Here is a 22047-nt window from a genome sequence, read left to right on the forward strand (position 1 = left end):
TGTACATTGCCCTGGGTAACATTGACATTTTCACAATATTAATTCTGCCAATCCATGAGCATGGAATATTTTTCCATCACTTTGTGTCTTCCTCCATTTCTTTCAGAAGTGTTCTATAGTTTTTAGGATATAGATCCTTTACCTCTTTGGTTAGGTTTATTCCTAGGTATCTTATGCTTTTGGGTGCAATTGTAAATGGGATGGACTCCTTAATTTCTCTTTCTTCAGTCTCATTGTTAGTGTACAGAAATGCCACTGATTTCTGGGCATTGATTTTGTATCCTGCCACACTACCAAATTGCTGTATGAGTTCTAACAATCTTGGGGTGGAGGCTTTTGGGTTTTCTACGTAGAGTATCATGTCATCGGCGAAGAGGGAGAGTTTGACTTCTTCTTTGCCAATTTGAATGCCTTTAATGTCTTTTTGTTGTCTGATTGCTGAGGCTAGGACTACCAATACTATGTTGAATAGCAGTGGTGAGAGTGGACATCCCTGTATTGTTCCTGATCTTAGGGGAAAGGCTCCCAGTGCTTCCCCACTGAGAAGGATATTTGCTGTGGGCTTTTCGTAAATGGCTTTTAAGATGTTGAGGAATGTTCCCTCTATCCCTACACTCTGAAGAGTTTTGATCAGGAATGGATGGTGTATTTTGTCAAACGCTTTCTCTGCATCTAATGAGAGGATCATATGGTTCTTGGTTTTTCTCTTGCTGATATGATGAGTCACATTGATTGTTTTACGAGTGTTGAACCAGCCTTGTGTCCTGGGGATAAATCCTACTTGGTCGTGGTGAATAATTTTCTTAATGTACTGTTGGATCCTATTGGCTAGTATCTTGTTGAGATGAACTACCCATTTTGTCACAATGGATGATTACAGAGGGTTTCTACTGTCCATGGTACTCACCGTAATACACGATGCATCTGCTAGCCACAGCACAAGCTCTTTTGGGAACAACCATGTTGGCGGGTTATACAGGTTGATTCATAGTCCCTTACCTGGTCTTGAGCTCACAGTGTGAAGAAGGCACCTAGGGCTAAAGATACAGCCTATAGACAAAGAAAATGTATGTGGCCATTGACCTATATTAACTAATACTTCATGGATAATTTTTCACAAACTGCTTTTTACAATCTCCAAATGGCCCTTAAGAATTAGTAATTGTTGTCGCTGTTTTGCAGATGGAGCTGCTGGGGTTCAGAGAAATTTAATAACTTGGGCCTAGTCCCAAACAAAGTAGAGATGGCTAATGTGGGTCCTAGACTCCAAATCCTGTGATTTATTCATCAAGACTAATTTACTTCTTGATTTGGATGGTAACATCAACTGATCCAATCAGTCCTGAGATCAGGTCCCAAGAGCATTAACACTGAACTTTAACCAACTTGCCCTAAACATGGTTCTCATAGTCTTAAGATTTTAGTCAGTTGGACTAGTTTCAGGCAAACAACTTAATGCAGACCAAATTCTAAGCATGGGCTTCTAAGTCAGGGTTTGTGCTTTTAAGTTAAGGATTGGTCAAAGGAACACATTTGATGAGCCCCCAGCACCCTCCACTTTCCTGTGAGCTGTGCTACAGATGTTCTGTAAGCAAGGAGACACACTAAAACTTTCAAAATGAGCCACCTTAATGAGAGGGAAATGCTTTTGGCAATACGTATCATTCTCATTGTTGCAACACTTTCTCTTTTTTTGGTGCAAGATAAGAATCTGTCAGAATTTCCATTTTTCCCCCTGTATAAACTATATAATAGGAGTTATTTGATTAACTCTTTTTTCCTCTCATCTATAATTTGGGATATGGTATGTTGGCTCAGCTAGCATTGTTTTATCATTCAAATTACTGCTGACCATTTTGAGTTAGTATTGAATCAAACTCACATGTTTGCGTTTTGTTCTCCAGAATACTTGTGGAAAAGTACAGGACAAAGTGCCTGGCTTCTGATAAAAGCCAGAGAAAAAGAAAAACACCTTGGCAGTTTGAATGAGTGTTTTGCAACAATTTTTGTGTGACCCATCACTATTGGAATTACCAGAGGAACTTATTAACCACACATTTCTGGACTTTACCTTAGATCTACAAAATTAAATGCTGGAGAAATGGAACCTGGGATCCGTCTGAGAGCCACTGGCTTAAATGAATTATTTGGAACAATAAATATCTGTATCAGTTTCCTAGGCTGCTGTAACAAAGTACTTCAAACTCAGTGGCTTAAAACAATAAAAATTTATTCTCTTAGAGTTCTGAAGACCATAAATTTGAATTTAAATTGTCAATAGGGCCATTCTCTCTCTGAAGGCTCCAGAGGAGACAATCTACTCCATGCCTTTCACTTACCTTCTGGTGCTATAGTAACCCTGGATGTTCCTGGACTAGCAGGTGAATCACTCCAATCTCTGCATCCATGTTCACATGGCGTTCTCCCTGTGTGTCTGTGTCTCTCCTCCTCTTCCTGGAAGTATGCAAGTCATATTGGATTAGAGGCCATCCTAGCAAGTATGACCTTATCTTAATTTGATTATATCTGTAAAGTCCCTATTTCCAAATAAGGTCACATTCATAGCCACTGGGGACTAGGACTTCAACATATCTTTTTAGGAGAAACAATTCAATCCATAACATCTTACATATTTGCTGACAGGACCTTTATATCAATGGAAACAATACATATTTTATACCCTAATTGGGAAAATTGAGCAGTACTTATGATTATGAGAAATAAACTTTCAACTCAAAGTAGAGATACTTTTTATTTCATGATAGCCATTTGAAATTCTGAAAACTTTTTTAAAGTGCGTTTTCAATCTTTTTCATGTAAAGAACTCTTGAATTTCTTATTTTTCAAATAATTTTTCTACTAGCTGGAAAATAATAGTGAATTTTTCTTTTTTGTAATTTATTCTAGAATCCCCACTAGATCAGTGCCTCATCCTATAGTGGTTAGTACTCTGCATTGTGTAATTTATTCTAAAGAAAGACATTATATGTTATTAATTGCATCCATATTCATCCATAAATATTCACAACAAAATGATTGGTAAGCGTTTGTATTGTGACGTAAAAATATTTTTTCTTATTAGAGATGTTTCCATTGCTAGGATGCAATTAATATCAAATTTCCTGTTCATATTTTTCCCAGCTTTATGAGAACTTAATTGACATATAGCATTGTATAAGTTGAAAGTATACAACATGTTGATTTGATACATTTATATATTACAAAATGATTACTACCATAGGGTTAGCTAACACAGCCATCACACATATAATTACCATTTCTTTTTGTATTGAGAACATTTAAGATTTACCCTCTTAGTAATTTCAACTATATGTGGTATTATTAACTATAATCATCATGTTATATATTAGATCCCCACTGTACATTTTTGTCATATAACTTCAAGTTTGTGTCCTTTGATTGACATTTCCTCATCCTCCTGCCCAATAGTTAACAGCACCATTCTCTCTTTCTCTGAGTTTCTCCCTCATAGTGGAGGAATTTGTGTTCTAATGGTAGAGACTGGTAAGTGAATTAGACCTTACATACAGAGGAGAAAGTATTATGGTGAAAGTACAGAAAACTGTGGGGAAATGTGGCGGGTGAGAGAGGTAAGAAGATAAGCAAAGAATGCTTCCTTAAGGGGTTAAATTTTGAGTAGGAGGTTGAAGGAAAAGTAGAAATTTTTCAAATGCAGAGCGTGGGAAGGGTAGACAAAAAATTGGTGTATCTGGAAAACATCCAGGGGCTGGTGAAGATGGAGCAAAAGGAATGATGAGTGGATGCTGGGAGATAGAAAGGTTGACAAGGTTGCATCACTAAGAGCTTGTGTATTTTGGGTAATTTGCCCATTTTTCTCTGGAACAGAATTTGCTGAACATTGAATACTATATGATATGGAACTCTATTAAAGAAAGAAAGGGCTCCTCCTGGTAAAGTTCTTGCTAAACCCTGCATATTATTGTACTTTTCTTTCTTATAGATTGACAATTCTGTTTCAGAATCAAAGGTTCTAAAATGTCCTGTAGAAAAAAGTCTACTTTACTTTAACTTAGCACTTCCCAAACTTCCTTGATAATGAAATTCCACTGTGGAACTGTGAATCTAAGTATTTCCTGGGCCTGCATCAAAATAGCCTAAGGGGACAGGCAGTCTAAGGGAAGAGGAGTCAGTGATAAACTCAAGAGTAACTCCTGAAGAGTGGTTAAAAAGCAATCTCATAATAGTCTCTAGTGGGAGGCGTTATAAGGCTGCTCCTCTGTAGTAAGAAATAAGACAGCAGCAGGAGAAATAACAAAGAAAATTATATTAAGGAGTGTAAATGATCCTAAGGTTAAGGAATGTTTTATAAAGACAATTTTAATTTAAAAACAATTGATTATAAAGGCAATACATATTCATGGGTGAAAATTATTAAAACAATATAGAGTAAAACAAAACATGAATTATTTTTATTCATATGTGTTTATTTAAAAATGTGATCATCCTTTACCGTTTCCCAAGTTGCTTTTCACTTAAATATATACTTCGACCATATGTGTACACAGAGCATTATCACATTGTAATAGCATGCCATAATTCTTTTATTCAAATCTTTAAAGATTTTCTAATTATTTCTTAGGTTTGATTGTTTCAAATAGTGCTGTACTAATTATCCTTATACATATGTCTTTGATACATGTACAACTAGTTTCTAGAAGTAGAAATCCTATGTTAGATACAGGCAGAGATTGCTAGTTGCCTTTAAATACCCATTATTCCCTACTCCTTTAATAATATAACTTTACATTTATCTCTAGCAGCAGTGCAGCCAATTAAAGACTACATTTTCCAGCCTCTAGTGCAACTATATATGGCTGTGTGATTTACTTTTAATCAATTAAATATGAGCTCAAGTGGTATATAATTCTTTTAAGAAGTCTCTTTACTAAGAAAAAAGCAAATCTTTCTTTTGCCCTTCCTCTTTTATGCTGACTGGATTTGAGTATCCTCTTGGATCATGAGGTGACATGCTAAGGACACAGGGGTACAGCAAGACTGAAGAAGTCTGGGTGTCTGATAACTTAAGAAGACCACCATAGTAGCCCTGGAAGGCTTTCCTCTGGGTTTCTTTAACATAGAGAACTAATTTCTATCTTGTTTAAACTACTACATTTTTTTTTCTCCAATTACATACTCTCAAATGAGATCCTATCTTAATGGAATAAGATACACATTGAAAAATTGGAAAATATATCCCAATGTGCCAAAAGGGGATTATACCAGCATACACTCTGACCAGCAGTGAATGAGATAGCCTGGAAAAAAATTAAATTTGGTACAAATGATGTGGTCCTTATCATTTTCTTCAGGAGAATTTTAGGGGCTTTCAGAACTTTTGTTGTAAGCCTCCAAACATACCTAAGTCAATAGCATTCAATAAAAAGACAGTAAAGTCATAGAAATTTCTAATCATATCTTGATTTAGTCACTTAAAAACTATGTGACTGTGAACCTGAGCTAGTTTAGAACTCTTTAGAACCTCAGTTTTCTAATTTTTAGAGTTAATAACAGTACCTCTTTGTGTAATAATGAAAAGTAAATAAGGTAATTCAGGTACTAAGCATAAACTCTTGTAAGACACACAACAAATGTTAGCCATTATTATTATTTGATAAACAAATTTAGTACTGCTTTTGTAAGCTATCATGTGGAATACAGTTATGGAACCCAGTCCTGTAACCAAGTAGCTCAATAGACTAATGCGGGGTGGGGTGGGACAGAAAGCAGGGATCTCAAAAAGAGAAAGTACACAATCATAGGAATTAGGGTAGAGGGACTTACTTCTGTTTGGGAACAGGGTGTCAAGAAAGGCATATCAAAGGCTTTGAAGGATGGGGAAAGTTCCAATTGGCCGAAATATCAGAGGACTTCATTCTAAACCAGCCAACATGGCAGAAAAAAAAATTGAGATGGAAAGACATGGGTTAACTAGTGAGCCAGGTGGTTGAGGTACAGGGAACATGCAGGGTAGATAGAGTGTTAGCAGGAATATAAGACCAGATCCTAAAGGACCTGTTCTCATTGAACAGTTTGAATGAATACTTAATGCATGGGAGTCAATGGAAGACTTTAGTGTGAATGTAAGGACAAACAGATAAGAGGTGTGCTATGTAAAACTTAACCTGGCATTGATGTGCACCATTGATTGGACAGAGCTGAGGCAGGAGGTAGGGCTTGGAAGCTATTGCCTAGTGTTGTGTTGTCACAGTGGGAACAAATAGGAACATATCTCTACACAGAACATCCACTGTTACAATATTTCCTAATTACCATTTGGAAAAACCAAGAGGTAGAGCAGCCCTATGTCTTCCAAGGTTGATAAATGAGTCAGTAATGAAACCATTAGCAAGTTGCCTTTGATTCCTACTCCTTATACCAGGGCAAGTTTGTCTCTTAGCAACACATTTTGAACCTGGCAACACTCAGAGCTCTCTGGAGGGAAATGTGAAAGTTACTTTGATGTGAGGAAGTGTGACTATAGGGTACGTGTTTGCTGGGCATGTGCTGGATCCCCAGATTTCACTGGGATCCAGTGAAATATACAGTAGGAAATATCGTTCAGTGAATAGCAAGTTCCTTTCTCCCTGCAATTAGAAATACAACATGGTTTAAAAATGTCTAAATTAGGCACTTACAGAAAATTACCTATTTTTGTTATTAAAGAAAAGAACAGCTAGGTATGAGAGATCACTTTCCAAAGATTCCAAAGAATAGCTACAAAGCAAAAATTAAAGTAGAATAACCCATTACCCGTCTAGGTACCCTCATTATCTGTCTAGGTACATAGACTTGTTCCATTTTGAGGGCCTGTACTGTCTTTTAAAATGTTATTTGTCTTTTGCTTAAGGTTGTGTTATATACAGGTAACTTCTTGATAGTTTTATATTGTCATTCATTCAACACATATTTATTGAAAAAACTTATGATATGCTAAGCGTTTTTTTTCCCCTAGGCCTTTGAGTGTTCTAAGTATGTATTTCACATGGTGAGGTTTGTTTTTTATATACTCTGCTAGCACTGTCAAAACTTGATGAAGAGGGGAGAGAGGCTTTGCAGAAAGACACTGAGGAGAGTCTTCTCATACCTGGCCAGCTAAGGCATGGTCAGAGCAGGTAAAGTTTTCTATAATGCATAATAAATTATCACAGATTTAGTGGCTTACAACAACACACATTTAGCATCCCACAGCTTCTGTGTATTATCTAACATTCCCAAGCCCATGAGTGGCTTGACTGGGTTCTTTGTTCGTTGGGTTCAGGGTCTCTCAAAGACTGTGATCAAGGTATCAGCTGGGTTGCATTCTCTTCTGGAGGTTGGAGTGGAGAAGAATCTGCTTTAAGCTCTCTCAGGTTATTGGCAAAAATATTTGTATTTATTTATGTTTGCAGCTATAGTTCTGGGATCTTCAGTAGTTTTGTTGGCTTTCAGACAGAGGCTGCCTTCAGGTCCTAGAGGCCTCCCTCAGTTTCTTGCCACGTGGCTTTCTCCATATGCAATTTCCAACCTCTCACTTCTCTGAGACCCGTAATATGGAGATAGACTCCAGAGAAAGACTGCTAAGAGTCTTATACAATATAATCGTGAAGGTGACCTATTCTGCTGTATTGTATTGGTTAGAACAAGTCATAGGTGCAACCCTACACACGTTCAAGAGAAGATTACAGAAAGGTGTGAAGACCAGAGGGCAGAGACCAGTGGGCACGGGAAGATAGATGCTCAAGGCAGGCCAGAATAGATCTTATTCAATTTTCTATTCTCGTTGCCTGGTTCACAGTGACTAGTGGAGAAAATAAACATGATTAGGCATCTCTACTGACTGGATGTGAAGAGTGATGGAGTAAGTATGTAAGGTTGAAACTTCAGGGAGGATTCTTAGGTTTCTAGCCAGGGTTCACTGAAAACTGGTGAGAAATGTTGAAGGTTAAGGGGATAATAGGTTAACTTTGAGACATGATCCAGGTGAAGAAATCCTATATAGCAGTTCCTAAACTTCAATAGGATATGGATCACTCAGGGATCTTAGTGAAATGATTCTGATTTAGCACATGGGGCCTGAGACCTGTAGCTCTAAGAAGGTCCCAGGTGATCTTGATGGAGTCCAAGGACCACACTTTGAGTAGCAAGGTTCAAGAGCAAAGGACTTGTAATGTTTTCGTTTCTTCAAATATTTTGTTTTGAAAACTACCTTCTTGTACATTTGTGAATTGGCATCTAGTATTTTTCATTTTGTTTAAAACAAAGAATATAATTTCTGTCACTATGAATGTTTTAAAAGAAAATGTTACATATCTCTTTTAAATGTCTTGTACCCCAGACCTATAAACCATAGTGATTTGATCATCAGTATCTATTTAATAATATACTTGAAAAAAAATAATATACTTGAATAAGTTATTCTTACACAATGAAAAAATATACATTCTTACTTTTTCTCATTGAACTCACATTTCCATTCTATTTTCCCACAGAATTTTATCCTAAAGTGATACATTTTTCTTTTGGAAGCTTTATTGATCTATTTACTTAGCAACTGCACAAATGTGCATATAAATTCAAATTTTAAAAAGATTAGAATTTTTTGTGTCTATAAAGTCTAAATGTTAAAAATCTCTTCTGTATTAAACTATTTGTTACAAGTAGTAGACAATTGATCACACAATACACATAGTATACATTTCAATAAACACTAGATAGAATTGTATTGGAAATGCATCTTTTAATGAGATAATTGGGGCTGACTTTCTTTTTTAATTAGCTCAGATATTGAGAATAAGAATGTTAGAATGTCAGAATGAGACATGATGCAACATCAGTTCATTGTCACTTCTCTGTTTTTTTTTAATATGGCACTGTTACTCAATGCTATGAACACCTTAAAGATATATGCCAAGAATCGTATAATCTATCATCAAACTCACTTTCAATGATGTGTTAGTGGACATGTTCATTAAATTCTCCTTCAAATTTATTGAAAGCAAAGAATTGGAAACAACCTGATTAATCTTATGATAGTAAGAATCATAGGTGAGAGCTGTGTCTTTTTTTTTTTTTTTTGTAAAAAGGGAGAAAATCGGGTGGGCGGAGATGGAAAGGCAATTGGCACAATACTGACTATTATACTTTCTTAGGAGATAAGTTTCAGGAAAAAGCATTCCCTTGAAAATGTTCATGACCACATAGCCTTTGGAAAATCCATGCATAGGAGGGTACAAGTTGTCTAGTTTGAAGAGTTGCAGTAGAGAAACCAGAAATGGGTAGAGCTCGGGAGAGAAGCTGGACTTAAAGCAAAATGAGGGGGGCATACAGAGAGAAATCCATGCACATGAAACCTGCATTGCACAGACATCATTAATTCAGAATTTTAGGAGTAGTCTGGATCAAAGAAGATTTTGTCCTATGCATAGAAAGTAAGAAAAGTGGCTAGTAAACCCAGAGGCCAAATAGCCTTATAGGGAAACTGGAAAAAAAAGTACCTTCAGGGCAGCCCGGGTGGCTCAGCAGTTTAGCGTCGCCTTCAGCCAGCCCAGGGCGTGATCCTGAAGACCCAGGATCGAGTCCACGTCGGGCTCCCTGCGTGGAGCCTGCTTCTCCCTCTGCCTGTGTCTCTGCCTCTCTCTCTCTCTCTCTCTCTCTCTCTGTCTCTCATGAATAAATAAATAAAAATCTTAAAAAAAAAAAGTACCTTCAAATCCTCTAGGATGTACTAAACCCATGTGTACAGAAGTAATGATGGGTAGATTGGTATGTGATTCTAAACCACCCTTATCTATTTTTTAGAGTTAGCCCTCTGCTCAGTAATGTTTTATCAGCTTTATTCTAGTTACTCTGTGTACACAGTGTGTCCGAGTTAATGAAACCTCACTACTAGAAAGAAAGGAAGAAAAGAAGGAAAGGAGAAAGGAAGGAGAAGAGGGAGGGAGGAAGAAAGGCAAGAACAAAGCAAGGAAGGGGAAAAGAAATTTAACTTGTTTTTTTCAGGCAATCTGCATATCATTATTCTGCTATCTCAAATGTCTCAGTCTAGGTGACTTTAGAAAATTCTTTCAACATCAGGTATTTTGATTCTATGAATCAGTCACATTTTAAAGATACACATATATATGTATAAAATAGAGTGATTCACACTTTATCTTTTTGCTTTTCTTTTTTTAACAGATCCTTGGGAAGGCCTAGTCAGATATGCTTAATTTATTTTCATAGGGAGGCAAGGTGTGAGAGAGAGGGTGAGAACTTCTATTATCAAAGAGGTGCTGGAACTTATTTGCAACTTTATCAAATGATTGGTAAGGAACTGTTGTAATCCAAGGCTGGAAATGCCTGCCTTAGCAGAACAAGTGCAAGGAAGACAATTAGAGGGTTAGAAGCTACATTCTAAAGCTAAATAAATATTCTCAGAAAGAATGTATTACCTGTCTGTGGCATCCTCAGATCTGGGTTGTGCGTACCTCTGTCATTTCTTTATGCCCTTTGCTTTCCAGGCTATAGGACTTTGCCTGCCCTGTTGGCATCTACTATGATCAAATACCTTGTGACATTTAAGTTTAAGCAGCAAGATATTCCTAAGAACAACTGTGGTTCAGTATTTTCCATAGGACTAATAATAATCTGCTGTCTTAACAACTATAAAGAGCAACTGATGCCTCATGGAAAATGTGGACAGGATTGGATTTTCTTAGTACAGATCACAAGGTTAGAAGAGGCCTTTCTTTGTTCCTATAAATTCATCCAGCTTTGTTCCCCTCTTCATCCCCTTATCATGTGAGAAAGTTGAAGGAGGCATAATAAAGGTTCTAGGTTCTTGCCTACACATTTGCTACATCTCCTCCCCCCACTTCTGTCCTATTTCTCACTTCTGACCTAATATTCAAGTGCACACTTACCAGTTAAGTAGGTTAGAGGAGATGCTGACACTCCAAAGTAGCAAGTCAGCAGGGAGAATAATCTAGGATCAAAACTCCACTTTGCTGCAGATCTTAAGTTTAGAAAGGCAGAGCTGTTTTTGCTACATCTTTTATCTTTTCTTCATCTGCCAAAGTGTGCTTGGCATTTCATAGGGGCTTAATTCTTAAAATTGGATGCAAAATTTTGCATGTTTGTGAATTCTTTTCCATAGCTTTCATCAGAGCCTTGAAAAGATGAATTTCTCCCTAAAGGTAAAGAACCACTAATATGATGGGATCATTTTTCTCCAAGGCATTAAATGAATTGTAGAGTTGCCCTAGTGAAGTAGAATTCATGGCACCTCTCACTTCCCAATCTTTGGAGACCTGGGAACTTCAGCTATATAAATACCAACGTTTGCCCTCTGATGTATATTTTCTTAGAGCAACTTTTCTCCCTAGCTCCAGAAAATCTCAATTGCTTTTTTCATCAAAAATACAGTAGAGATCATGAAAACACTTTTTCAAGATCTGCTATGCAACTGGAAAATCCTGTCCGTATAATCTGATAGAAATTAACTAATGCATAATCACCACCATTTCCCCAAACATTTATTGGGTCTTCACTTTGTGTCAGGTACCATTCTAATCACATCATGAGCATTATTTTGTTTAATCTTCATAGTAACCTTTTTAGCTATGCCTTATTGTTATTTCCATTTTGGATACTGTCATTATGGATAAGGAAACTGTGACACAGAGAGGTTAAAGACCTTGTTTATAGTCCTATAGCTAATGCATGATGAAACCCAAATTCATACCCATACAACCTGTTTGAGGAAGCTGCGCTCTAATTTATCAAGCTGTTCCTGTCAATTAGGTGACATCTATAATAGTGTGATCAATCCACCAGACAAATGGGAAAACATAGAGAATTAATCAGAAGGCCGGTATTGGAGAGGAAGCATTGGGTTGGGGTTCTGGGAATCTGTTTCTTAATATCCCCTTGGTCATCAACTTCTGGAGTATTAGTAGTACAGTTACTTAATATTTCTGTGCTTTTTTACCTAAAATGGAAAGTTACTATTTAACATTTTCATTTATCATCAAAGTTAAAACACTAGATATATATAACCTTGATAAAGGAAATCATAATGATAACAATAAGACATCTATAGATTCAGATTAAAGGCCTCTATGCAGAAAGACCCCAGATTTTTGTCAAATACCCCCAGAGCATGGTTCTTATGGTCTGGAAGTGAATTCTAATCTTTTCTCCAGACTCCTCCCATTTCTCTTTCTCAATGTCTTGAATGCTCTTTTCCTTTTCTCCTCATTCCATTCTCCCTCTCCGTCTCTCCTCACCCTCCCTTTTCCCCTTCCTTTCTTTTCCTGCCCTGCTCTCCCGTCTTGGATTACAAAGACAGCACTGTGCCTGGGAGAGTGCTGAAGGGGTGCAGGGAGAGATGAAAATGAGGCCAAATAAGTTTTAACAAACTCTGTCTCTTTTTGCAGCTGCTGTTTGGAAAGCAGGCTTCCTGCCATTCTCGAGCTGAACCTGCCAAATGCCTTATCCTGGGCTGAGCCCCAGGACCTCAGCCACAGACTACTGTCTATGGCATTTCCAAATGCAGTCCCTCAGCTGGGCTGCAGGCAATAAATATCTCTTTCTGTAATAGGGAAATAGGTCCATGAAATCTGCCCGTTCATCCTTAGAGCCTCCACTCAGCCACATCTTTATTTTCACCCAAATTGCATTATTGCTTTTTAAGATAGAATCTGGAGACATTTATCAAGTGCTTGTGTGCCAAAGTTCTGGGTATTAGAATATTCTCAAATTCTCCAAGGGAGAAATCAATAGAAAATTGTAGCCAGAGGACTGATTAGCAAGATAATATGGAAGATATTTTTCTTTCCTAGAGACTGTAGCCAGCTCAAATCACATCATTTAAAATTTCTTAGCCCCTTGCTATTAAAATGTAATTTGGGTCTTAAGGTTTGAAATGTTAGATTTATTTTCCTAACATTAAAGAATAGAACTGGGAGCATTACATAGTGCTAATTTAATGTGGCAGATAAACCAAATAATAATATCAATTGTTATTATTTACACATACATGTTTTGTGAGTCAGAAAATGCATGGAATTTCTCTTTATATCATCTCATTTAATGTCTGAAACAGCTTTGTAAAAAAAGATATTGTTAGCGGACTTTTACAAATAAAGAAAATGAAACTGAGTTAGGCCATAGATTTTTCTTCTTAATACTTTAAATGCTAAATTTACATGCTTAAAGTAGACATTCTCATACACTGTTGGTAGGAGTGTAAAGGTAGCATAAGTTTGCAATATATGTCAAAATTAATTACAAGCATAATATAACCTTTTTCAAAAAAAGAATGTACAGCTATACTTTTGTGTGAGAGGGAATATATGTATACACGTGGTCAAAACTTATATCCATTTTTTATTTGGGCAAAAGTTATAGAAGGATATACATGGTTAACTCTAAGGAATGATACTGGAGGATTGTGGAGAGAAAGAGGCCTTTTGTTTATAACTTTATGACCATCTGAACTTTTTTTTAATATAATAGCTATTCTAACAGGTGTGAGGTGATATTTCCTATGGCTTTTTAAAAAATTTTGATTTATTATGTTTTGCCAAGATAATATATCACCTTTATATAATAACAAAATAGTTTAAAATGAAATGAAAATGAGCATAGTCCAGCAATTATATTTTTAGTAATTTATAATAAGGGAATTACTAGGCAATTATACAAAAATATGGAAAGAAAGGTATTTATTGCACTGTCATTAGAAGTACTTAAATAGTATCAGATGTTCAATTATATAAAGTATGATATGTTCATGCAATAGAATACCATAAAGTGATTTTTTAAAGATTTTATTCAGTTATTCATGAGAGACACACACAGAGAGAGAGGCAGAGACACAGGCAGAGGGAGAAGCAGGCTCCATGCAGGGAGCCCAATGTGGGACTCGATCCCGGGACTCCAAGATCATGCCTTGGGCCGAAGGCAGGAGCTAAACCACTGAGCCACTCAGGGATCCCATAAAATGATTTTTTTTTAAGTGAACAGATATGTGAATATCAACATCAAACTCTATCCAGCTAATGCCCACCAGGCACCCACCTGCAGTTGAACAAGTTGAAATTGTTCCTCATTTCAGGGAGGGAGAACCTCACCATGGGAAATGGTGAGGCACCTCAAAAGTTGTTAGAAATCACTTATGAGGGGACACCTGGGTGGCTTAGTGGTTAAGCATCTGCCTTTGGCTCCGGCCATGATCCCAGGGTCCTGAGATTAAGTCCCACATCAAGCTCCCCACAGGGAGTCTGCTTCTCCCTCTGCGTGTGTCTCTGCCTCTCTGTGTGTGTGTCTCTCATGAAGACCCTTGGATTCAGCAAAATTGACATGAATAAATAATAAAATCTTTTTTTTTTTAAAGAAATGATTTATAGGGGAGTTGGCCTTGTGTCAGGTGGTTTTGGGGAGGGTTTAAGGAAGCAGGGCTTTGCTCTGGTTTGAATGCTATCAAGCAGTGGAACAATTCCATGAAGGTGTATCTTAATAAATCTTTTCTAGAAGGAAGACAGATAAGCAAGGTTAAATCTATAATTGATAAAGAAGCAGCAGTCACTGATATTAGTCAGGAAAAGGGAATGTCTGGTTATTTTTGTGGTGTCTTGGACAATGTTCATGTTTTTGTTTGTGTTTAAGCATGAGGACAGGTAGTCTTGTCTCTGTCCTGATCCATCATGGTCACAGAATGGTTTTGTCTGATGTTGATGTTCAATAAAATTGTTTATATTTCACAGAGAACATCAAGTTATAGCTGACAGTACTCAGCCAGCTGTCAAATGTCACAGGCTTCTTTTCTCTTTCTCAAAAGATTTATATAGTATATTCAGAAAAAAAAATTAAAAGCATGTTACAGGACAGTACTCTCATTTAAAAAATATCAGAAGTATGTTTAGACATAGAAAAAAGATTGGAGGAATCAACAGTGATTTCATTAAAGAAGGTTAGATTATGAAAGTTTTTTTGGTGGTTTTTTTTGTTTTTTTCTTACTTTCTGCATATCTTTTGTTTAAAATTTAAAAAAATAATGAGCATATATTATTTTTAATACCACAAAAAGGCAATTAAAATACTTCTAAATTGAAAATACTACTGGGATATCTATCCAAGTAGCATGTGTTTGTTTCTCTCCACCCAGAACTTACATGAGGAATGTATTCTTTTTTCCATGCTGGCTTTCTCCCATGAAAGAATTTAGAGATAAAGCCACATCTTTGATGTTAAACATATGGTGGCCACAAATTGAGTTGTACTTTGTCATTAGAGGAATAGGGAAGGAGAGGTAATTTGAGTTTCAATAAACAAGGCAGTCTAACCCTCTTCCGTCCCTACTTCCTTTTCCTTCAGGATAAAGAGCTATATACCTGTATGAGCTACTTTGAGCACATATAATGGGATGGTTCTAGCCCATGGTCTCAACTTAATTCTTGACAGCCCTTTAGTTCTGAAAATTATCCTGGTTTGGATCACAGTTTACATAGTCACCTGAGGAAAAGCTCTCTAGAGGAAAGATGAGTAATTCAACAAATGTGGAGGAGGTTCAGTTGGAAGGAAGAGAATAATTGGGCAGATAGTGTTATCTGTGCAGAAGCCTGTGGTGAGTGGGAGTAGGGCACATTTGAGGAACTGAAAGGCCACTGTGGCTGGAGCTCAAGAGAGCTAGGGAAAATGTGGTTAAAGATAAAGTTGGGAAGATTTGAGAGCTCAGTACATGGGGCTTGTCAACCTGGTTAAGGAATCTGGACTGTATCTTGAAAGCTATGGAAAGCCACTGACTTGTTTTAAGCAGGGTATGGCATGATTAGCCTAGTATTTAAAAAGGAATCCTTTATCAATAGCGAGAAGAGGGCTTAGTAGGGCTAAGAGTTGGTTCATGATGGCTGGTTAGAAGGTTGTTGCTAAAAGCCAAGGAAGAAGTGATACTGCCTTGCACTATTGTACTGGTAGTGGAGATGATGATAAAGAGACCAAATGGAGAGATATACAAGAATTAACATAGCATTCTTTTAAAAACTATAAACTGCATTTATTACTCTGAGACCTAGACAAACAATATACATACAAATGCAACCAGGGGCAAATAATGAGAATGGCTTATGGGAATCTCAACCTTGGATTCAGCAAAATTGACAGGTTGATTGCATTATCGTTTTATCCACCAAAACTGCCCCTCCTTTCTGCACCTATGTAAGACATCACTATTTCACTTTCTCCTACTGAGTGCTGACAGGGTAAAGAACCATTTCCAAATCAATATTCCAGGAAACCTCTAAGAATTATTCAGGATTATTATACATTAAAATATTTTTCTGCCATCTTCCTTATTTAGGAGAGAAATTATTGCATCGATGCTCTTGCTGATAAGCAAATCCCCTACTCCTTTATCTTTCTTCCTGAACTAGGCCATCTGAGCATCTGGATGACAGAGTTGGAAGATCTCTGTAGATACTGCATTATTTGGATGCAAGTGGGTCTACACTTATCTTATAAAATTAAAATGAGATCAACCAAGGGGGATAGTAAACATTCATTTTAGATTGAGGACATGTTTACCATTATAATGCACCTTCAGATCTGGCATGTGCCTTGCAGGGAAATCTGATGTTCTTAAATCTTTTTTTCTGCTTAAAAAGATATATTGACTAGGAGAAAAATGGAGTAGGTGAAGCACCCTACATTTAGAGCGTGCTTGTGACTGTCTTATATGCTAATAGGCAAAGTGGGTGGAATGGAATTACTCTTAAGTAAGTAAAAAATTTAACATTCAATTATCTTTAAAAATGGGCTTAATTTGGAGAGTTTCATATAACATATTGTTGGTCAAATCTCATTTAAAAAAAAAACAACAACCTTCCTTTGCTAATGCAAGGCAGAAGAGTTTTTGTGCACTAAATAAATAGACCAAGGTCTTACTGAGGAGGGTCAGAAGTCTAGGATTCTTATATTTTGGAGAAAGTGATTTAATTTTTCCAGGTTAGGGGATCCCTGGGTGGCTCAGCGGTTTAACGCCTGCCTTTGGCCCAGGGCGTGATCCTAGAGTCCTGGGATCGAGTCCCACGTCGGGCTCCCGGCATGGAGCCTGCTTGTCCCCCTTCCTATGTCTCTGCCTCTCTCTCTCTGTCCATCATAAATAAATAAATTAATTAAAAAAATTATTTCCCAGGTTGGTTTGATTTTTTTTTTTTTTTTGAGAAAATGGTAATAGTATCAGCCAGCCAGAGTCTTGACGATGACCCAGGAGGGGTACAGAGAATTTTGCAAATGCTCAACTCTGTTCCAAGAGGAAAAAAGCCCCTTCCCATCCACTGCACCCACTGAAAGGGACAACTATCTTAGGACTCTTGTTTCTTACAGAAATTGTTTCAGACATCTCCCTTTTTTTTCAGACTGTCTTTCCTTTGTTATTTTATTTCCTCTGATTGTACCACTGCAGGGGAAATACTTTGTGTAGCAGAGGGAGGAGAAGCAAGGACTCTGAAGTCACATAGACCTCCCAGCAAATTCATAAATGCTACTATTTATGAACAGTGTGATCTTGACTATTTCACTGAACCCCTTGAGTCTTTTTTTTTCATGTGAAAATGGGGATAGCAATAGTTTGAGCATTAAATGAAATTGTGCATGTGAAGTGGTAAGCACCAAATTGTATTAGCAGTTGTTATTATGGTTATGTTTATTAATATTATTTTTATAATCATTATTTTTAAACTAGGCTCCACACCCAGCATGGAGCCCCAGTGCAGGGCTTGAACTCATGACCCTGAGATCAAGACCTGAGCTGAGATCAAAAGTTGGACACAACCGACTGAGTGACCTAGGTGCCCTGCTGTTATTGTTTTAATCTCTAGGGGTTTGGTCCAGCCTGAGGGCCTCATGCACATGCCAACTTCCACAGTGTCAGTGGTCCCACTGGGTACTATGGCATTGGAGGTGACAGTGGAGGAGGTGGTGGTGATTGGAAGGGAGTGAGGCTGGGAGAGAAAGGCATGGTAGGGGTAGGCTATGAGAACACCTGGAATCAGAAGGCAACCCCATAGTTGAAACTATGATTACTTCATCCCCCCCATCAGAAGGGTTTCTTATTCAAAGTGCAGTGTAAGTGCACTAAGATAAGAACTAATAATATGAAATTCTCTTGTAATGCCTAATCATGCTTGAAACATACTCTGACAAAGAGCTTTTGCCCTTGGCATTTAGAATAGTCAAAGGTTTTAATATTAAGAACAACCATTTTGAACAATAGTTCTTGAGCCATTTGAAAAGGAATGTTGCAAATAGCCTGTCTAGTCAGAATGCAAGAAGTGATTTCCCTTAACCATTGAGAATGTTAACTCACTGACCTGCCCATATAGCAGCTGGCATAGCACTTATCTCCACATGCCTGATTAGACAATTGTAGTTATTTTGTTTCTGTCAAATACACCTGTATCCTTAGTAAACACCCTGACTTATGTATATAGGGGCTCAAAATAGAACTAACTTAAAATTAGGATAGAACTATTTAGGATTCTAGATGTATATAGAAAAATTAATCATTTTAGGCCCATTATTGTCATAAAATAACCACTTTAAGGCCCTATTTGTCATGGTGTTGCATGGAGCTGTATTTAATAGGCACAACCCCTGATTTAAAAGAAGTTATTACGTTCTTGCCAGGACAGTTGGAATAGTTTTAGGAGCAGAGAGCCAGCCTTTAAATCCTGGCTCTGCCATTTACTAGCTTTCTTATCTTGACAAAATCACTTTATCTTCTTGTGCCTCTCTGGCAATTATAAAGGTACTACCTCACAGGGATATTTTGAAGATTGAATGAGTTAATAAGTATATATGGTTTGCCCCAGATGGAGCCAGAAAGGGGAAGGATGCACTGTCTATAGAGAGTTTGGAAAGAATAATGAAACCAACTAAAAGTCTCGATACTTTTTATTTTCGTATGTCTATAGTTCTAAACAATATTAGTCCTGGAGCTGACTGTTCCTCCTACTTTCACCCTTGATTATACCACTGGGGAACAATATTAAGAGCACTGCTTGGCACAGAGAACTCGCAAAGCATTGTCACTTGCTATTATTTTTCCTTGAAGTTCCAGCTCTCATTACCTGCTCAGAATCCTTCACTGGCTCCCCATTGCCTAGAGAAATGTGGTTGAGATTCAGCCTGCCACTCAAGGCCCTCCTTATCTGATTCGGGCATATTGTTTTCCCAATTGTATATCCATTAGACACTTTGCTTTCACTCAGAGGAAAACCAACAGAATTGTTTTTCCCTAAAAGCCTCAAGGTATATGTACAGAGCATATTCTCTCTCCTCTTTTCAGACCAAAGACCTTTCTGTAAGACCTCACCCAAAGGATATCAATTCAATTTCTTCCACCAAAGTCATTGCTCTTGCTTAGAACTCTCTGAATGTTTCATGTCTTTTTTTAAAAAATGTTTTTCTGAGGGTTTTCTTTTCTTTCTTTCCACCTCGTTACATCAGTACTTTCTCCCACTGCACTCTAAATTCCCTGGAATAGAATATAAGTCAAATTGACCTTTCATTTCCCACAATGCCTTGTACAGCACTTTATTCCTTCTGAATATTAATAAAGACATATTGAATAAACTAAGTCTAGGAACTACTGTAGAGTGAAATCCAAAGCCAGTTTTTCTAAGGAGAAGAAACTCATGGTCATCACTCAACAGAAACACAGTACTTGGCAATTAGCCACACTATTTTTTTAGGCTCTTTCTGGAGATTTACAAATCTGCTAACATGAGATAACTCTATAATTTGATATATGAAAACTTGGTGAAAGATGGTCATTCAAGTTATAAATATTGAGTGCTCATTGTATGGATAGCAAGCATGGACTAGACATGGCCTGAAAGGTAGAAGACATTGTCCTTGCCCCTGGGCAGCTTACAATCTGGTTGGTGAGGAAAAAAAGGTTATGCTAGAAACTAGGTAACACTTATAAAGCAATGTGTAAACATGTGTATGTGGGTATATTTGCTGTATTTGGAGTTGCTGAGGAAATGTCTACATATTTGTGGAGTAAAGAAGTTACCTGAAAGGTTAGTGTCATTCAGCATCCTTTTGGAAGGAGGGTAGGGAGATCACATGCTGGCTATTGTTTGTCTACCCTTCTGGATCTACTTTTCACCCTTGTTCACCTTGCTCTGTGCCCTGGAGGCTGACCTTGATGGAAGGTGTAGACACTCTACCATCTTCTCAGCTTCCCTCCTGCTCAACCAATGAAAGTACTGGCAGGAGATTGAAAGGCTCAAAGAGCTGAGGAGGGTGAGGTTGGGATGCATATAGGTCCCTGGTTCTTGCCTTTCTCCAGAAGGTCCATATCCTGCCAGGCAGCTCACTCTCAATACATAGGTGTTAGCTACCCTTTCTCAGGTTCCTGCAACTGCTCCCTCTCCCTCACCCCCTTGAGGGCTAGAAGGGGAGAGTAACTCTTTGCTATTGTAGTCCCAGGATGCTTCACAATCCCTCAATGGTGAATTTACCCTAATTCTGCCTAGACCTTGTAAATTGTCCTCCTAGTTGACTCCTCAATTACCCAGTGTGAATGGGCTCTCTATTTCTAGCCAAAATCCTGACTAATACAAGTGAGGAGGCTAATGCAGCAGTTCGGTTCCAAAGCACCTATTGAATAAACCTTTATATGTGTGGTCTGTTCTAAGCATTGGAAACAAAATGACATTGAAACGAAGTCTCTGCCATTAAGGGACTTCTAATCTAGCAGGGGAGACAAAGGTACAGAATGATTTAAAATTATGAATTGTGTTAGAAGAATGTATTATAACAGGGTAACAGTGGGGGAGGCTTTGATGAAAGAGATGAATGAAGAAAGCTAAAACCAGCTGTCTGACATGTAATCACAAAAAATATGTTTAGAGTCTTTAGAACTGTAAAGATTAATAGCTGTTTATTTGGACCAATGCCTTTACTTTACAGAAGAGGGATTAGAGAGCCCGTTGAATTAAAATTACCTGTCCCCACTACTGAGTAGTGAAAAACTGGAGTAAGTCCCAAGTATTTGTACTGCTAGTCCCCTGTCTTTTCTCTCTTCTCTTCTAGACTGTAGAAAGTACCGGTTCTAACTTCCACCTATGTCCCCCCTGCCTCTGCTTGGCTGCTTCCCCCAAACCATTTTTCATTTTAAAGCACTTGAGTACTTGGAGCAAGGAGAGTGAACTTATTGATTTCAATATTCTCATTGTCACAGTCAGAGGGAAAGGTGAAGAGGGCTGAGACATATGGAGGTGAAGTGTGTGGTTAAGGACAGACCACCAATACTAATCCACCCGCCACCAGAAGCAATCTGAATGTCGGCAGGCTTTGAAGTGTTTCCAAGCCTCCTCCCTGTGCTTGTAAGCTTACTGGATGCTCGAGCAGACTGGGCACTAATAAATATCCTGTGTGGGGCTGATTCATCCTGTCTTCTATCAGCATCAGAGACAGACTGAAGTGCAGGGTAAAATTTTCCACTAGGTATTATAGGTGATAGGAAAAGAATCTTCTTTGTATAAAATGACTTTGAATGTTACAACTTAATTTGCTTGGGAGTGAAAGATGAGTGTTACTCATACAAGTAACTGAATGACTTGGGATTAAATCACATTGACTTCCATTTATGGAGTGATTGTTATATGGCACACACTGTACTGAGGGCATGTGTTAATTAATTTAATTCTGTGAAGTAGACATTACCTTGATTCTTATGATTATTAATATTACTATTATTTCCACTTTACAGATGAAGAAACAGAGGTACATAGAGGGGAAGTAACTGGACCAAGTTTACATATCTTGTAAATGATGGGGCAGAGCTGTAACCTGGGTACCTGATACCAAAGCCGATCTTGCCCATGATGTTAAGATGTTTATATATAAATAGTCATCCAGAAGTTAGTGTGATTTGTATTTGCTTTTCTTTGGTTTCCTCTTATTTTCTGGGGTTTCTCCATTTCCAGACAAGAAGATAAGGGAGTTAGGGGTAGATGTATAACTTCTGGGAGC

General features: G+C 37.6%; 2 long non-coding RNA genes across 27 annotated transcripts in view; one reads left to right on the forward strand and one right to left on the reverse strand.

The window, feature by feature from the left end:
* LOC144289678 (uncharacterized) overlaps window positions 1–22047 on the forward strand; it is a 623433-nt gene that overhangs the window by 494750 nt on the left and 106636 nt on the right. The window lies entirely within an intron of this gene.
* The window catches only part of LOC144289680 (uncharacterized), a 95423-nt gene that overhangs the window by 67423 nt on the left and 5953 nt on the right, over window positions 1–22047 (reverse strand). For both annotated transcript variants that reach the window (XR_013357565.1, XR_013357564.1), the window contains exon 2: window positions 2340–2454. This is a non-coding gene — a long non-coding RNA (uncharacterized LOC144289680). The remainder of the gene's footprint in view (window positions 1–2339; window positions 2455–22047) is intronic.

Source organism: Canis aureus, chromosome 19 (assembly GCF_053574225.1).
Source record: "Canis aureus isolate CA01 chromosome 19, VMU_Caureus_v.1.0, whole genome shotgun sequence".
Taxonomy (NCBI): domain Eukaryota; kingdom Metazoa; phylum Chordata; class Mammalia; order Carnivora; family Canidae; genus Canis; species Canis aureus.